We start from the raw sequence: 19545 nt of genomic DNA, 5'->3' as shown, positions 1-19545 counted from the left end.
TAACATCCGGTGGAACGAGCAAGTCTTCCAGGAAAATTAGCTTGGGTGACTCTGTCCTAAATACAATAAACATAACTAAATGTTGTTCAGAAATTGGAGTTCTCAGAACCACAGCCATTGGTGTTTTGTTAATCCCCAAGTGGAATTGTTTTAAGCAGGGGTCTGCAAACATTTTCTGTAAAGAAACATTAAATATTTTAGACTTTGTGTGACATATGATCTCTGTCAAAACTACTCAACTCTGGCCAAATACGAAATTAGCCACAGACAATACCTAAACAAATGGGTATGGCTATATTCCAATAAAACTTTATTTATAAAAACAGACAGCATCTTCAGTCTGGGCCAGGGGCTGCAGCTTGCAAATCCTTATTTTAGAATAGGCACCTACCTTTCATTCACAGTTCAGTTATATGGTACTTTGAAAGTACGTGTAAGATAAAAAAGCTTGTGGTGATTTTGTTCTACAATCAAGTCTGATCTACATTAACTTTCAGAAGACCAGAGGTTCAGTTCACTCAGGTCAGTGTCTTAAGTTCTTCTCATGGTTCTCACTACCAAGATGAACTGGTATCCTCAGAAAGGGTCCAGAACTGGTCTGCTCTTTACAACTAAGAGAACCTGAACAAGCAGAAGGCCCTGCTGCCTTGATACTTTGCTTTACTTCTCAAATGGCTAACTAGAGATTTCCTCATGAAAAGGGAGGAGATTTACCAGCAGGATTCCAAACTTCCCTTTGGAGGTTAAGTAAAACAGGGAGGTGTTTAGGAAAGGAAATCTGCCATAAGTGCTAGAAAATACCAAACCTGTGGTTATTTTAAGTCAAGCCCTACTGCAGAATCAAGTCTCCATTATGCACAAGGGACCACCCACCCAAGGAGCATCCAAAGATAATAATCTATGAGAAAGGAGACCACAAAAATGCGGATGCTGAATTTCTGGCAGGACCTTGTTGTTCATGTTTAAAGAAGTGATTGTCCCTTAGATACCAAGGCCATTTCACTAGCTTTATGCTGGCAACGTTTTTGTTTATTGATGCTTTATCTTCATGTGGTTCTGTTTTTAACCCTTTCCAGTGCAAGCATTTAAAAAAAATTTTTTTTTAGTTTTTTTTATGTTTCTTTTTGAGAGAGAGAGTTCACAAGAGAGCAGGGGGGCAAGTGGGTGAAGGCCAGAAAGAGAGAGAAAAAAACCCCACAAAGTTCCAAGCGGGCTCCAGGCTCTGAGCTGTCAGCACAGAGCCTAATGCAAAGCTTGAACTCACAGCTCATGACCTGAGGGAAAGTCAGACACTTAATGGGCAAAGCCACCCAGGCAACCCTCCAGTGCAAGCATTTTGATTCCCCTGTAGAACCGAAGGAAAAATGGTAAAGGGGGGCAAGGTCAGGAGGAGCTTTACAAAAAGCCTCTAGACTAACAGCAGAATACAATTATAGTACTGGGAGCAACCTAAAAATACCTAATCTGACTACATTAAAAAGATCAGCTAGGCATCTTGCCCAAAACACCAAATGATCAGTGACTGAGGATGAGAGCGGGATTTCCTGAGTCATGCTGAAGGCTGTTCAGAAGACCGCGTTCCCAGAACTGCTGTCCTAGAGCTTATGAAGATTCTTTTATCAAGTCCCTTGGTGGGCTTCTGTTCTCAGCATGGATGACAAGCGCATATTCCAAGGTGGGGAATATCATGGACAGCAAGCCACATTTCTTTTTACTCTTGTAAATTATGTGCATACTTTAACAACAGTTAAGGCTTAGGTGCTAGGATGCATATATTCTCAAGCAGCGGGGGCATTTTGGCTACACCTAGGCTGGGAAAGAAAGTCTGGCTGTGCCTGCAAAACTAATGATCTATAACCTCCAGCATGAGTTAGCGGTATACTGTAGGGAGATAGTGCTGTGGGGACTTTATAAGAGTAAGTTTTGAGTGCAGATCCCTGGGTTAGAAACAGGAAATGGAGAGAGGTTGTTATTTGTCTCCTGTTTGGATCACAGAGATTAATGTTTGGGCTTTCTGCAGGCAGAGGCCAAGAGGGAATTTTTCGCAAAGAAACTTTATCAAACTTGGATTCCAAACAATGTTAATTCAAGGTTTACAATTGGGGAGAATGCCTTTCTTTCATTTGACCTTCAGCATTATGAAAGTTCAAGGGAAACCAGTGCAACTTAGATTTATGAGCCTCAGTGGCCCAAGACTGCATGCTGGCAGGAGAGCTGTTTTTCACTGAGATGTGGCACGTTTGAAGTGTCCACTCAAGTAAGCTTAAGGCAGCAAGTGTGTACAGTGTATGGATTTGTCCTAGTGACCTTGTGAGAGGTACTTTGGCAATAGAGCACGAGGAGATTGGCAGGTAGGGCTCTAAGATAAGCCCCAGCTAGGAGCATGGGGGGAATGAGCCAGCGACACTGGGACATTAATATCAGTGGGACCCCATTTTTACCACAGGCTATAGAAGTCTGGGGAAGTTTTGGTCATATATGGCAATATTAAGACTTAAATTCCCCATAGAAATTTTAAAGCACTTTTCCCAAGTAAAATAGAAACTTTAACTTTCCGCAAGTCATGATTCATAGACTGTTGTTAAGCAACCACTAAAAAACGCCACTAAACTAAAACTTAAATATCTTTATGAGATCAGTTTCGGGGAGGTATGTTTTGTCTGCTCTGGTGTGTTTGTTCAGTATAGCAAATATCCTGTGGTTAATGTTCCTCTCCTTACTTACATTCTGAGTCCTTTTTTTCCCCCAAAAGACTTTGCTCTAGGAGCAACACTGGCTGTATATGAGGCTTATAGCACTGGAAATATATTAAAATATAGAGATATATTGTCTTGCTCAACCAGAGTAAGAACATTTAGTTCTCCAACTGCAGCAATTCAGAACATGTACTCTAAATACTATATGCAAATAAATGGTACTGAATATTTTCCTTTTAACTGCAAATGGCAGAGTCATTTTGTAAGGTTAAACTGTGAAATGGATCTTCTGTTAAATGTTCAAGATAATTTCTTTCCAAGGTAAATAATCATGCTTTGCCCAGGTGGTGGATCTCTATTCCCACTAGATGTTTTATATGTCACTTTTTCCCCTCTCTAGTTCAGTCCCCCACATACTTGGAATGGCCCATCTTCCAAATTTTCATGACACCTCTTGATCCACTTAAGGGTTATTATGGCTGGTTTTGGCCTTCTCTCCCAGATGGAAAACCTTCCCAGCTGAATCTGCTTTTCGTGTCTGCATCTACAGCTCATGTTTATCAGTGTCCACATCTGCCATCACCGACACACCAAGCTCCTGGGGCTGCATGTGACCAGGAGGCGGACTGTGTGTCTGCCGTGTGATAGATCTGGGAGACCCAGCCCCGATGGCGGGCTTCCAGCAGTGGGGATGAGCTTTCACATTTGAGATCCGTTTTCAAAGGTGAAAGGCATGGGTGTGCCGGTGACACTGCCACAGTTCTCAGGCTCATAGAAACCTGGGCTTGCCGGGGCCATAAACTCCGACAGAAATGCAAATACCACACATTCCAAGAACTGTCATCTTCCCTTGGCTTTAGGTTATGCAATTGCTGCTCAAGACTGGCCCTAACCCTGCTCTCCAGCCAAACAAGTCTTAACTTAAGGTCCTTTGAACAGCTACACGGATCTCTGCCTTCCCTACTTTTGTCACACTGTCACTAGCTGAAATGTCCTTTCAAACGTGCTTATGCAACTTTCATCCTCCCTCCAAATGCTGATTCCAGTTCTACTTCCTTGATAAGTTCTTTCCCACGTGTGCTACCCACAGGGGTCTCACCAACCTGGAACATAACTGCATTTGCTGTCTGGTGCATGTGAAGCGCCCCTAAGTTCTTATTTTGTTGATTACTTGTTTATTTTCTACTCTTGCACCTTCATTTGTGCTTTCTAGTGATTATGGTTTATTTTCACAACTACATTGAAAAAAAAAAGTTTATGTGTTGCTCTTCTGGGTTTGAAAAGTGCCTTGAGATCCCATTCTCCTGATCAGAGCATTCAGTCTGATTTGGGCACAGAGTTGGTCAGTGAATATAATTAGTGAATGGTGCCTCTGTGTTTCATACCATGTGGCTGGAAGAGAGAAATCCTAGATGTTCCTTTTATAAGAGTTTGCTAATTTCTTAGAATTACTGGCTACTTTAGCACCATGTGAGGCAAAAGGAACAAAGTCATTGGTCATAATCCACTAATTAATTCTTTCAGCAAACAGTGTGCCAAGTATTGTGTCATTACTGACTGAGTTTTGCTGACGAGCCCTAACTGACCTGACTTCCCGGTTCTCACTTCTTTTAATCATGGGCAAGTTGTCCCACTTGGCGACACCTCAGCTTCTTTCTTTCTCGTTCGTCTCTTTACATCTGTGTGTGTGTGTGTGTGTGTGTGTGTGTGTGTGTGTGTGCGCGCACGCGCACGCGCGCATTCATTAAGAAAGGCAAATGATATAAATCATAGGTTTTTTAAAAAAGCATTTTATGAGCTGCAAACATTTCTTGGATCCATTCTCTTTACTCACCTTTATGGAAATACAAAAATGAAAAGTTTAAAACCTATAAATTCAAAGAAATCCCTCTTATAAGGTAACAGTTTTTCATCTTTGTTTACACCATATACTTAGGTTTGCTCTCAGTGTTTTTATTGTAATCCATGTGAATTGGTGCTACTCCATAATGCCATTCTTTTTGTACTTTCAGGAAAGCAGCTTAATTCACTGGTAACTATTATGATTAACCTTTGTGTTTTAAATATGTATGGACCTGGTAGGAATGGAAATGTGTATTTCTTGTTGTCAGTATCAGCTAAAGCATATCTATGTTCTGATAATTCCATTTTTCAGTATACATTAAGAAGAAATGTACACATATTCACCAAAACACATACACTGCAATGTTCATGACAGCTTTATTTATAATACTCTAAACTGGAAATTTACTTACATGCTCATCAACAGTAGACTGGATCAATAAATTGTGGTCTATTCACACAATAAGATAGTGCACAGTACTGAGGATAAAGAAACTACAACACAGGCAGCCTGGATGGATCTCACAAACATGATGTTGAAAAAAGGAGGGAGGCACTAAACAGTACATAATCTATGACTCCATTCACATGAAATACAAATAAAGGTAAGTTCACCCACACTGCAAGAGGTTACCCTTAGTGGGAAAGGAGACAGTGACTGAAAGGTGCACAAGAACGGGCCTCTAGTTGCATGCGTTCTGGCAATATTCTATTTCTCAGTTTGCTGCTGGTCACATAGGTCTACTCAATTGTGCAAGTCCACTGAGCAGTACTTTTATGATATGGGCATTTTCCTATATGTATTCTATATTTGAATACGATTTTCAAAATCTACAAGTATGTCCGGATAACCATTTGGCTGCACCTGTTCAGCACCCCCCTGGCAGGAAATGTAGCTCTCCCTCTTCTGCTGTCCTATCCAGGCTGGTATCTCAGTCACAGAAATAAGTCACATCACTACGGTTCCTTTAAGACTCCCCACAGGAGGAAATGGCTCACAGTCTCTCTCTGATCACTCCAGTGGATTACTTTGAATTCACTTCTTGGCTTCTACTAGTAGCTGTTTCAGGATGGTTTACTTTGTGTTTTATTTATTTTTTTTTCTTTTCCATTTGCTCATTTAAAAAAAAAAATGGTCTCCCTTCTTCAAGTCCATTCATTTTTTTATCCTTGACTATTGTCAAGATGCATTTTTCCCTTTGTTTTATTTGGGTTTCTCCTTTCTTTAGATTGTCACCTTTGCATCCTCAGCCATTTCTCTGGCAGTCAAAAGTGTCCCACGTAACTGCCTTACAGATGGCACCACCAGGTACTGGGTACGGTGCATCCAGCAGCTGGAGCTTCTTGGCTGAAGGAGCATGCTACTTGTTAACAGTGACCATGAGGTCCTATTTCTGCATTCTTGTGCTTGGGCTTCTCTTTCCCACACTGTAGCCATTTGGTATGGTGTGACCCACACTGAAATCTTACTTAGAGTTGTGTTCATAGCCAGCATATGGTGGCCCACCATGCAGAGCCTCCTTCTCCCTGGGAAAGGGATCCAGGCAGATGGTTACCTCTTGTACCCCCTGCTTCTGTTCCATCCATTATTTATTGTCCCCTGATTACATTCTAGATCTGTCTTGCTTTCGTCAGTTAATTTAAAACAGGCAGTGCCTCCCCAATCAATCTAGTTATTATATTCAAGAAACAATTCTATTTCCACATAGTGTAATATGCACAAAAAATTGTTTGCCATAGTTATAGTAAGGGATTATAACCCATTCAGTAAAATAAGAATCTGTGAACCCACAGAGATTATGTATATGATATATATTATGTGTGTATATAAATATATACAGTAAAAACCTTGGTTTGTGAGCATAATTCATTCCAGAAAAATGCTTATAATCCAAAGCAGTCATATATCAAAGTGAATTTTAAGAACAGTTGGCTCAGTTGTGATCATGTGACATTCAGCATCACATACTACTTGTACTGCAAGGCATTGCTCATTTATCAAGTTAAAAATTTTTAGAAATGTTTGTTCATCTTGCAGAACACTCACAGAATGAATTACTCACAATCCACACACACACACACACACACACACACACACATAAAATGAATAAGAAGAGAATGTTCACAATCCACACACACACACACACACACACACACAAAGACAAAATGAATAAGAAGAGAATGTTTTTCCTTACAATGGAATGTCAATTCATAACTGTAAAAGGAACTGTGGAGGTATAAAAATCAGCATTTTACACACATTATAGTAATAAGGGATTGAACCAAAACTCATCAGTGGATACTAAAACTAGTAAGTGAAAGTTTTCTGGGAAACAGTACTAATGCAATCTCAAAATATCTCCCTACAGAATACATACTGTTGAGAGAAAAAAGTTACTTTATTTTGGAAAAAACTGGCAGACACCAGTTTAACCAAGTGATCAAAACTTCACATCATCAATAATAAAACAAACCCCACCTGTGTGCCTTCTCAAGGAAGGGGTTGAGGACAAAACACCAGAGTTTATCATGTTCCTGCCCCAAAATGCAGATTGAATCTAATCAAGTAAGCATTTGAGGGGTGCATGGGTGGCTCAGTTGGTTGGTTAAGCTTCCGGCTTGGGCTCAGGTCATGATCTCACTGTTCATGGGTTTGAGCCCTGCGTCGGACTCTGTGCTGACAGCTAGCTCAGGGCCTGGAGCCTGTCTTCAGATTCTGTATCTCCCTCTCTCTCTGACCCTCCCCTGCTCATGCTGTCTCTCTCTCTCTCTCAAAAATAAATTTTAAAAAACATTAAAATATTTTAAATTAAGTAAGCATTTGATAAACCCAATTGAGAAGATCTGTTGTACTAAAAACTGTCAGTATCTTGAAAGAAAAAGAAAGGTTGAGGTGCTTCTGGCAGGAATGTGGCTTTTATAGCACGCATCCCCAAAGAAGCAGGGAAGAGTGGAAGTGTGTTATGGAGACAGCACGTACTGTCCAGTATTCGGAGGTAGCAGTGACTCTGACACAGCTCTAACCAGTCAGTCCCCTGGCTACGTGTGTGTCCTCGCACAGCCAGTCTCCCTTGCTTTCTTTTTCTTCCAAACATGGATCTCTAAACTCTCGGCTGGTTCTGTGAGCTACCTTCTTTCCGGTAAATCAAATTTGGCCTCAGTTCCTAAGTTTGGTGTGCCATGTTTGTTTGACAAGCCCCACCAGATAAATTACCCAACATTCTACATCTACATAAGACAGGTTCCTGTCTAAGCCAGAATTTAAATTCCATTTTATTGGCCTCAAAATCAGTTCTTTTATTTTATGCTGCAGTCATTTTTAAAACATGTTTTTATTTCATTAATACTGTGGGATTTGTGAGCCATGCATCAATATGCTCAGTGGAGGAAGAGCACTATCAGTGCTCTACAGCCAAAATGCAATCGCCTGCTACCTCTTTGTTACCTCTGAGTACACTGAACTGACTGCTTTGTGGACATATGCCATTGTGATTTCTTTTACGCTTATAGAAAAAAAATAGTTCTCCTTGCTTTTCCTCCGGGTGACCTTGGAGTCTGTTGAGTGTTATTCTGTAGCTACAAATCCTTCTGCAAGAAGATAAAGATGTTTCATGGTGGAAATTCTCTATTTGGCAGGGCTGCCTTGATATTTTGACTCTATCTTATGTGAGGATATTTTTCTTCAATGCAGAAAATAAATCATTAGCATCAGAAAAAGGAAAAGTGCCTTAGAATATGTTTGATCAAGGAACTGTGCTGTGTTTTTCTTTTTGTGTGAGAGTTTGCGTAGGTGTTTCTGGCCCAAACGTTTTTGACATTCTGATAACCTGCAGGATTGGAAAAGCTGCTTCTGAAAGAAAAGCATTGTGGACCTGTGAAGAATGCCTTATTCAGGTCTTAAGTGGCGCCATCTGTGTGTTTCCTAAAACGTGGGCGCCTTGAAAAGCTCTGTCCCTGAGAGAAAACATGGCTTCCCACACACTGCCGGACAGCAGGCATCTTGTGTGAGGTGTTTTCCCTTGTGCTCACTGATGTGGACCTTTGAGAGACCGGTTTACGGAGGAAGCAAATTTCATCAAGTTGCTGAAATTCCGGGAATAAGGATGTACTGAATGATAAATCCCAGCTGTCAAAGCAAGGTGTCCAAATTAAAGCGGACAGGTCCACTCTTCGTTTGCATATGAATTGATCAAACCAATCACCAAGACGCCGGAAGAGTGCCTATATGACCACTGATGACAGTTTTTTTTCACGTGTTATCTCTCTTGTCTTCCTTATTCCTTTCAAATAAGAGGGTCAGAGGAGACTGTGGAAAAGCTGAATGTTATTCTAGGAACTGCCTGAAATCTTTCGAGGATGCTTCTATTACCACATGACTCAAAATAGCTTTCATTTGTAAATTAAGAATTTAAAAACATTTTTTAATGTTTATTTATTTTTGAGAGAGAGAGAGAGAACGAGTGGGGGAGGGACAGAGAGAGAGAGAGAGAGAGATGAAGAATCTGAAGCAGGCTCCAGGCTCTATGCTGTCAACAGAGAGTCCGATGAAGGGTTGAACTCACCAACTCCAAGGTCATGATTTTAGCTGAAGTCCGACGCTTAACAGATTGAGCTACCCAGGCGCCCCTGTAATTTAATACTTTTTAATAATAAATGTTCATTTAATCCAATCATGTAGCATAGTCAAATATCTCAAAGGAATATATTTAAAATCCATTTTAAAGTAAAAATGCATAGACATTAATAAAATTTAATTATAATCATTGCTTCTTTTTTGCTTCTGCCTTAAAAATATAAAATTCTTCTCAAAATAGTTTTAGAGATGAAGCTAAAGATGAACAGACAATATAGGATATTTATTGTACTAATTCCAATTTGTTAACTTGAAAATGTGCAGGTGTCCCCAGAACATGTGTAATCCTACCAACTTTCTGAATGTAAGTTCAATAAGCCCAATCTAAGCACCCTAAATGAAGAAAGCAAGTCCTTTCCAACTGTTTACAATAAGACCCTTGGTACAGTTTAATTTACAAAATTATAAATCTTGGTTTCTTATTAAGACACACTAAATTGCCTCCTTTTGTCTGTGTTTTGGATTAGAAACACTTAAAATGCTTCGTTCTTGCGTAATGCCAAGAGCTTCCCGTATCTGTGTTTGCACATGGGGTGGAACCCCTCAGCGAGTCTGCTCTCACAGGGCTAGCCTGCCCTCCCAATTAGAGCCCCGCGCTTCCCGAGGCACATGGTGTGTGCATTGTTCATGTCTTTTGAAGCACTGCACAGTGTTTAGTGGGATGCTTAGCACGCAGCAGGTGCTCCGTCTCGCCAGTGACCAGCATTTCCACACTTCCCACACTGAAGGGCAAAATGGAAAGTTGTCATATAGTGTCTTCTGCTTGCTCTTCATGCTCAGTCTGGATGTTTGCATGATCCAGTCAACCTTGAATTTCCACTTCTTAAATTTCTATCAATACATTTCCTGGATTAAGTTTATAAGCTTTGTCAGTTGGGGCAAGGCACTAAGCATTATTGTAGACCTCACTTTTCTTGTCTATAAAACAAAATATTTGTACAGAATTATTTCTGAGCATTTTCTAGAATAAAGTTCTACAGTTTTATGGTATCCAAGAGCTGACCAGGTAGCTCCCTTAGTCTGGATGTCCCACTGGCATATTTAATTCAAGAAGTCCAATCACCTTATCCCTCCAACATCTTATTCTTGTCCTGATTTCCTTTGATGGAATTGAAAGCTTTTTCCTTTTTTAGTTCTCCTTCTCCTGTGTATTCATATCCATTCAGATATGGCCCATCAGCTTCTAACTGTACACCTTGCCAGTTATACACACTTCCTTTCCATTAACAGTAAGACTGTCTTATTTGAGTCATCGTGATTTCTTTCGATAGACCATTCATTCTCCTCACTGTACTTTCTTTCTCATTGAAAATGGCTCCATATAATGCCACTGCCTCATGTGTCCAAATGATTACAGGGCTTCCTTTTGTGGATTTCTATTATCCACCTACTTAAGTTAATGAGCATTTGTACGCACTATCCATTGTAACAATATCCCAAAGTATCTTTCCAGGTATTTGCCTCCTCTTCTCAATATTTTTCCCATGCTTTAGCCAAATAATACTCCATGCTGTTCCATTACACCTGCTTCCTTATTCCAGGCCTTTAGATGTGCCATTTATTCCAATTGAGGCTTTCTGTCACCTCTTAAATCTCGTCTCTTCTGTAACTATATCTCAATTGCTATTTTTTCTATAAAAATTTCCAGATCCTTCAGGGCAATTGTGTCCTTGATTTCCTTTGATTTGCCATAGTATTTTACATACTTCTATTATTATCTTCATCATGGGAATTTGTGTACTTAGCTCTATTAAAGCTTGTAAATATCCTAAGCCTTGTTGTTGTGTCATGTTCATCTTTTTATTCTTTGAGAATTCTTTCTTGGTATCATGTACATAAAAATTCAAGGAGGATTCATCAAAGGAAATTGAATTTAAGTTTGAACATTTGTGCAAATGATTATTTGGTGGCAAATAATAGATACCCATTTAAAATAGCTCAAGTAGGGAAGAAGTTTCTGAATAGGTATATATCATGGAACCTATGGGTAGACATATTTCTCTGCTTCCAGTGGTGTATATATTTTGTTTTTTTTTCTTTTTCTCTTTTATGACTACAAGTTTGTCTAAACCCAGGATAATATACCTGAGTGGTACCCTCTTTATTCAAACTTCCAGCTAGAGTCTTTGAGTTCCATAAAGAAATTTGATTAGCTCTTCAGTTCCAGTGTCTAACCCTGACCCAATGAACTTTGGGCAGGAGACATAGTCTGACTTAGTCAGCTGCTCTCTCATTAAGGGCATTTGAAGCAAACTCTGCGAAGAGGACAGAGGCAAGGCAGTAGATCAATGTTAGTTTTCAGAGAAAGGCAGCACAGGACACCATCCACCCTAGGAAGAACCAGTTCAATGTTGAGGAATCTAAATTTTGAGGCTGTACATGTACAGGCTTTCAGAATTTTCCTAAACTTCATGTAGATCTGCAAAGAGACAACTGCACCTCTATCGTCCATATGACCTACTGGGCCTTCCTGTCTTATTCTGCATGGCACATTGTTTCATCATCCTAAGTTATTTGGTTATAAGAGAGGTCTATCTCTAAAAGATTTACTGTGGCTATTTGTACTTGTAGGTGGTACCATCTTGAATCAAATAGATAAACAGCAAATTACATTTTAGAGAGAAATGTATACCCAAAAGAGGCACCAACCTCTTTGTAAGAGATTATTGTAAGAGAGTATGACTGTTTGAGATTGAAAACAATTTTGCAATCCCAATCTTCTATGGGAAGCAGCCTGAGAAAGCTACAAAGCTCTTCAAAAAGCCACATGTCAAATGTTGTCTTCATATGTGGGCAAGAACTATCATGAGAAACATGACCCTTTCAGAAAGTGGAACCAAGATCCCAGGGAGCAGACTGAGGGCTTAATCAAGGAGCATTCTCTGTGTCCTGGGAACATAGTACTTGCAAAATTTGAATAGCACAATTTCAGAATTGCTTTAGGTTGGTGACTACTGTGTTCCTCTTGTCTCCCCCTTCCTTGGTGAGTCTATTTATTGTGGTTATTTTGTCCTTTATTCAACTATTGTGTGTGTGTGACAGGGAGGCAAATAGCTTGTTTTAAGTTTGTAATCTATGGGTTGAAGGACCCCCATCTGGTGCTGATAAAGATAATATTATAAGATTTTAGAAATTGAGCCTTTGCTATGATTGGATTTAAGTGGATTTAGGCATATCTTTCTAAGAGAGGGGAGAGTGTATTTTACTCACAAAAAGGACAGAAACAAAAATTTGTGAGTAGACCGTAGAGTGAGTAAGTCATCTAGAAAGCATGATTGTTTCTAATTTTTTGCTGCCATTCCATAAAGGAAGATAATTTCTCCCCACTTTTGGCTACTAGGCTTGGCCATGTCAACCAAATGAGAGTGAGATCAACAGAATTCACTCCTGCCCAGGACCCTTAAATGGTATCTCACGGATCTCCCATTGCTCTTTTTTCTCTGGATGTCCTGGAGAGGAGCTTCTTCTTCACTTTGGGTCCTGAAATGAAGGCATCATGAGCACAGCCATTGTCGATCTGTGTAGGACAAGTGATATGAGTGAGAAAGAAACACTAGCTGCTGTGAGCTATTGAGATTTGGAAATTTTTGTTATTGCAGCATAAAAGTTGATGGTGCGGCTGGTTTATGAAGTAGCTTATAAATGTGATCTCTCTTCTCGATTTGCCCCGTAAAGGAGTGCTAACATCCTAAAAATCTTAAGAGATGTAATAATAAAGTCACTCAGTAGTTTTTATTTATTTTACTCCTTCCTCTTCCTTGTTGCTTCCTTTCTTCCTCCCTCCCTTCCTCTCTTTTATCAAGCACTAGCTTGATTTTATTTACTTATTTTTAAAAGTTGACCCAATTCTTCTTCTGAAATTTATTTATTTACTAAATATTTATTTATGTTTGAGGAGGAGAGAGCGTGTGCGCGTGAGCGCGCGCGCACACACGTGAAGGGGCGGGGCAGAGAGAGAGAGACAGACAGAGGATCCGAAGCAGGCTCCCCTAGACAGCAGAAAGCCCAATGCAAGCCTCAAACTCAAGAACTGTGAGATAATGACCTGAGCTGAAGTCAGATGTTTAACCAACTGAGACACCTAGGCACCCCAAGCAAGCACTGGTATCATTTTAAAAAAATTAATAAAACCAATACACAGGGACACCTGGGTGGCTCAGTTGCTTAAGCCTCCAACTTCAGCTCAGGTCATGATCTCACAGCCTGTGAGTCAGCGCTTCTCAGGCTCGGTGCTGACAGCTCAGAGTTGGGAGCCTGCTTTGGATTCTGTGTGTGTCTCTCTCTCTGCCCCTCCCCGGCTCACTCTCTCTCTGTCTCTCTCTCCCTCTCTTTCTCTCTTTTTCTTTCTCTCTCCCCCTCTCTCTTCCTCAAAAAATAAAGATTTTTAAAAAAGAAAACCAATATATAAATATATAACAACTAAACTGTTCTGGAAGTAGAATAGCGGGGGAGCGGAGGACGGCACATTTGTTCCTTGCTTCCTCCCAGACCTCTCCCTGCACTTGATAATGCCTAACGTACACTTTTTAAGTCACTTTAGGGTAGAGTGTAAAGGAGGCCTAAGATCCAAGAAAAGAAAGAATGTGCACAGAGTCACAACTTTTTTTGTGTTGGGAGACCATGAAGTGCAGTGGACTTAGAAATTAAACAGACATATGTTTAAATCTCTGCTCTGCTACCTCTTAAATGTGACCTTGGGTTGTTTCTTCAACATCTCTATGTCTCTGTTCCTTCATCTGCAAGATGAGGGCAGTAAAACCTGCCTTATACAGCTGTTGCAAGGATTCAGTGCAGTAGTGTGTTTGCGTGAAAAGTATTATTATTTTCTACTCCTTGTTCTTGATCTTGTTCTCTTTCCAACACACAGTGCTTCACCAGATCCTTGGGAATTTAATCAGAAAAATAATTTTGAGATCACTTATTCCACATCTTAATTTCATAAAGATAGGCACTGGCTCGTATGGTCACAGTGCTAGAACCAGAACCTGGGTTCTTCTGTTCTCCATATGTATCAGACTGCTAGTGGAGGGAGTTTGGTGCTCTAAAGGTCTCCAGGTTTAGAGTTGCCGGAAACCTCACTGTAGTTCCTGAAAGTCCCTCCTTCTGTCAGACTGAGCAGCTGGTAGGTTTCATTTTTCTTCATTCCTTTGACATTCCAGGACTGAAATGTTTCCACTTAGCTCAGCAGAACCTAGCAAAGCATATCAGAAACTAAGAAAACCATACTTTGGGGTTCCATTTGTAATTGATTTTGAAGGACCATAAAACGCTACTGTGAAAGAGCCAGTTCCTCGTTTCCCTGAAGACTTTTCCTGCCCAAATGATGGACAGCTGGTGCTATAAAATGAGGGACAGAGAGCAGTCACTTAAAGAATAGCCAGCACATCTTTTCTCTGGGTTACCTCCAGAAAATGGATGTGCCTTTAACATCAAAGATTCCCCTGCCAGCAGCAACAGGGCCTGGGGAAGGTACGTGCTGAGCAGGGCAGCTCTGCCTGTCAGCTCTATTACAAGGGTGCATGACTTACACGACTCGGGCCCCGGGTGAGTCTCTGAACTGCAAGGTTCCATAGTCATGTAACAGCAAGATTGGACTCCCAAAGCACAAAGCGACAGCATTTGGGTGTGACCAGTTAGGCATCGCTTTGGCATTTCCCAACTTGCCATTTTACTAAAGCCCTTTGGGGCTGAGGACATTTTTCAGGATAAAGCCACCTCAGTCCCAAATTCGCTAGAGGATACAGACCCTGCCTGCTGGATCTTGGGATGTCTCTCCACAGGACCCAGTGCAATGCCCAGAAAGCTAGGGAAGTACTGGGATGAGCTCTGTCTTAAAGACCTTCCATGGCCAAGTTTGTCTGTTGAAGTACAGAAAATATTTAGGTCTTTTAGTTTCGTTTCAGTTATTCTAATATGGAAACAGGATTGAATATTTGGCGTAGAAATACAGGCCTAATTGGTTCTTTTGTTCCATTTTGAAAGCTGGCCGGGGTCCTGGGAACTGCTGGGTGATCTTCCGCTAGAACCAGAGATGCTTCCCTGGCACACTTGGGCTGGAGGGGTGTGTTTGCACTTCTGGCTCTTAGAGCAGAGAGAGAATGCTGGTGTGGGGAAGAGATGACAGAATGGGGTGCTAGGGCAGGCCATGCAAGTGACCTGGGAGAGTGGCATGATATTCCTCTTTGCTGGGGCCCTGATGGCATCTCCAGTGATGAATGGTTCCCCTCAGCTTATCTGTCATTTATCTTTGACCTCCATGGGTGAGGAAACTTTGTTTAGATTCCAAGCAGTGGCAAAGAGAGGTGAATGGACAGCCTCACAGGAAGTAAAGATTGCCAAGTTCTGCATTACAAGCAGGTATCAGTGCTTCCAGAGAAAGCCGAATAATAATTCTGGAAGAGTTCCAATGATCTTTTGTTTAATGTTACTATTGAACTTACCTCAATAAGCCTTTGTCTTCTCTTTGGAAAATATAAGAAAATATTCATACCTATTACTGGTTCTATCTGATAGGCAGGAGGTGTTTAATAATCATTAGTTCCCTTCACACTCGACAAAATTGAAATGATCACAAAAGGCTCAGCTGAACAGATTTTGGAAGGTACCCCGTAACAATTTCTTTTTAGATTGCCTTTCTCTTTTTATTGTCTTTCCCCTTTTTTACTTCAGCATTATTTTGCAATAGAATATGCTTTTATATGTTTTAAAACTTATTCATTCCTATCGCATCATTTGCTTTCATAGTAGAGTACAGTTCCACTGTCTAGAGGTTCTGTGGAGCACATTGAGACCCACAGAGCAGAGGATGTAACAATTCTGGCTGCCTACCTGGGCATCTGTTTGTGCTGTGTCCACGGTTACAGGGATGTGGGGCCGAGGCAGCTGCAGGGTTAATGGGCTGGACAACATGGTAGAAGATAAGAGAGACTGTGGGCCATGGGGTATTGTCCATAGTCTAGAATTTCTCTGAAACTGAGTTTCTCAGTGTAAGGATTGCAGAATGCCAACAGAATCATGGAATCACGTATGTTCTTTATTTTTTTTTAATGTCATTTCCATGGATGTGTTAAAGTAACCTCTGTGGATGAATACCAGGAGTCTGATTTTTCTTTTTAACAACTAATAGGATTCTTGTGAATAAGGTTGAGAGAGTATGTACATCATATTGACATAAGAAGTGAGGCTCCCTTTCTTAATTTCCTAAATTACTGGGTTGGCTGCCTGTGGCTAACAAAATAGTATAGCACTGCAGTCTCCAAGTAAAGTAGGGTTATGCCAGAGAAGGAACAAGAATTCATCTGGTAAACATGGTACATTTTCCTGGCATTTCAATTTTTTTAAAAAGGTTTGGGAAAAAATGAAGAAATTTATGATAGTATTTTACGTTTTTTAATAAATCCTTTATGGAGCAGAATATATGATTTACATGACTGAAATAAAAATGGCTTCAAAGAAATATCAAGCTTGTGGCAAGCTTTTTTTGGACTTTTCCCCAGACATCCTGGTATAGGCACTCACCCCTCCTCCTTTAGGGACATTTTGCAGATAAGGAGACCCACTCTCACTGGAGACTTGGACAACAGCATCAGAATGAATAGTAACTGATCTTTTGAAATGTACAGCAAAACATCTATTAATGAAAACACTCAGGTTTCCATATTCTTCGTTTATTAGAAAAGCAAAGGGGTGCCTGGTGGCTCGGTCCATTATGCTTCTGACTTCAGCTTGGATTGTGATCTCACAGTTCATGAATTCGAGCCCTGTGTCAGGCTCTGTGATGAGAGCTCAGAGCCTGGAGCCTGCTTCAGATTCTGTGTCTCCCTCAATTTCTGCCCCTCCCCTGCTCATGCTCTCTTTCTCTCTCTCCTTCTCTCTCTCTCTCAAAAATAAACTTAAAAAAAGCAAATATCAGGTGCCTAAATCAATGACAGATTTTTTTAAGTTTATTTATTTATTTTGAGAAAGAGAGAGAGAGTGCGTGTGCAACTCAGGGAGGGACAGAGAGGGAGAGAGAGTTTCTATCATCCACGCAGTATAGCGCAGACCACGTGAATTTGTATGTGCTATTGCTCTGTCCTTACCCTTCTAAGCTCACTTCCTACTGGTGTCCTATATGTCCCTGTTTTCTACCTGTGCTCACTCATTTGCAGGGCCTCAAATAATGCCATGAACTTTCATGGCTCTTTACCACTGATGGGCTGTTCCCCACCCAGTGTACCTTTCTCATCAATAAACTCAAATTCCCCCCCTCTGAAGCTCTTTTGATGTCACCCTTCCCCCCTTAGCTGATAGTAGTAGCCCTGCCACTTGTCCCCTTTACACCATAAGAATGATTATCTCACAGAAACACTCTGTATTCTAAATATTTATTACTAAATAACACCTATTTTGCTGCAAGTTTCCTAAATGTATTATTACCTAGAATTCATCTTTCTATTATTAAAAGGGAGCCCAGAGACTAGCATTTAAGAGAAGCCCCCAAATATTGATTTAATAAAAGCTGAAATGTGCTAATTATTTTAAACCTACACATATAAGAAGGTAGAATTTCATGTGTTAAAATATAAGGCAGACATGGTCTTTTGTATACAGACTGAGTTACGTTTTAATTTTACATTTTCTGAACACTGGCTTTGTGATCTGAGAAACCTACTTAACCTCTCTGAGTCTGTTACCTCATCTATAAAAATTTTTTAATTAATACATACTTCATAATGCTGTATAGTGAAGATAAACAACATACTTTTAAAGTCTAACACATTTGCCACAATAGTCAATAAATGTTTGTTTCTTTCCTCCCCCTTTCTAAAGGCTTGAATAAAAAAAAAATGTTTTTTTGTTTGTTTAATCCCAAGTCAACCAGAAAATTAAATTAAATGGAAACCAAGCCCCTAATTCTCTAAATATTGTGGCTAATTGCTATTGCTGTGTTCTAATAAACACCAAAGGCCAAAGGTCGGTGTTTGTGCTGACATGGATTTGGAATGGCTAAGTCCCAGACCCAAGTTCTTTATGACACACAGGAGCGTCCTGTCCACTGTCCAGCAGACTTCTCATATTTTCTGTAATCTGGCCTAGATCCCAGAGCTCACAAAATAGGTACAATAATTAAGCCTGTGAGAAATTGGTAATATTTCAACTGTATCCATATAAAAATGACATTGCACAGCTGGCTTGGTAACCGTGATACACTGGGAAATTTCTTCATCCAACATGCTTCGGAACCCACTTCCACCGTAGGGACCGGAAGAGCCAGTCAGAATGGAATGACATTAATCTTGACCGTGTGAGCACACCAAGTCGTTAAGAAAATTCTCCACACACAGGCACTTAAATTACTTTTCTTATGCGTTAGCAGAGGCTGTGTTTTGGTCTGTTTCATTTTTAAGCAGAGAAACTTTCCAAAGGATTCTCTGACCTTGTTGTTTTCCTGATGGGGTTAGAAACATGTGTGAGAACCTCAGGCAAGCAGCGCACACTTGAAATGGGAGCTCAGGGCTCTGAACCTTAGTTGGAAAGCTGAACACTTAGGTCATCATGCATCAAGTGACATAACTTGATGAGATTGTTTAAAGGTAATAGGCTTCTATTTTAAAGAACAGACTGGCAATATTTTTTGCAAATGAAGATTATGAACAATCTATAATAAGCTATTAACCGTCAGAGAATTTGGTGAGCTAATATTTAACTAAAAGAAGTAAAGCCAATGGCAATGAAAAGATGATCAAAAAATATATACAGTTGTAATTTTAGCCCATTTTGACACTGACATTGGTCGTCATGGCAGCTTTGAACCAAGGGAGATTGTTCACACTTTTATGGATTAGTTCAGAAGGGAATACAGACCGTCACTGTTTTGCTCAGGAACGTGACCTACTGTTGTATGGTTCTAGGGAGTGACAGAGGTATGCCCTAGATGCCAGAAACTTCATTATGCACTGAAAGCTGATTTCCCATAATGCAGGAGAAAGCTGAGATTTTGCTTCAAAGACCTTTTTGGTGGAGACTTATGCAAACTATAAGGGAACTTCCCCCCAAGTTGTGCACACTCCACCGAAAGTGACAATAGTGCTTCCAACTTGATTTGTTCCTTAATTTAAGAAAATCAAAACAAACAAACAAACAAACAAACAAAAACAAAGTGACTTGTTGAGCATATAAACTTATCAGGTATCCTAGGTTTTATTTATTTACTTTCCTGATGATAATGATGATGAGTTTTTTTCCTACAAAGAACTGAGTGCTTCCTGTTGAGAAATTTTTGTTTGTCTTGCCAATAATTCTTTGAGTTTAAATGTTATAATTAAATGCTGGGATCTTTGCAGTTTTGCAACTGATTCTGAGAAAAGTTTTACTCTCTTTTTTTTTTTTTTT

General features: G+C 40.2%; 1 long non-coding RNA gene across 2 annotated transcripts in view; it reads left to right on the top strand.

Moving 5' to 3' along the window:
* The first annotated feature begins 1566 nt into the window (after positions 1 to 1566).
* Positions 1567 to 19545, top strand: part of LOC115287826 — a 48296-nt gene continuing 30317 nt past the window's right edge. Inside the window, exon 1 of one of the 2 annotated variants that reach the window (XR_003906676.1) lies at positions 1567 to 1675. This is a non-coding gene — a long non-coding RNA (uncharacterized LOC115287826). Of the gene's footprint in view, positions 1676 to 16153; positions 16196 to 19545 lie in introns of those variants that run through there. The other variant, XR_003906675.1, reaches the window with a different exon arrangement.

This window comes from Suricata suricatta, chromosome 3 (genome assembly GCF_006229205.1).
Source record: "Suricata suricatta isolate VVHF042 chromosome 3, meerkat_22Aug2017_6uvM2_HiC, whole genome shotgun sequence".
NCBI lineage: Eukaryota > Metazoa > Chordata > Mammalia > Carnivora > Herpestidae > Suricata > Suricata suricatta.
Note: the sequence above shows the minus strand (reverse complement) of the source record. Positions and strands in the feature narration are given on the sequence as shown.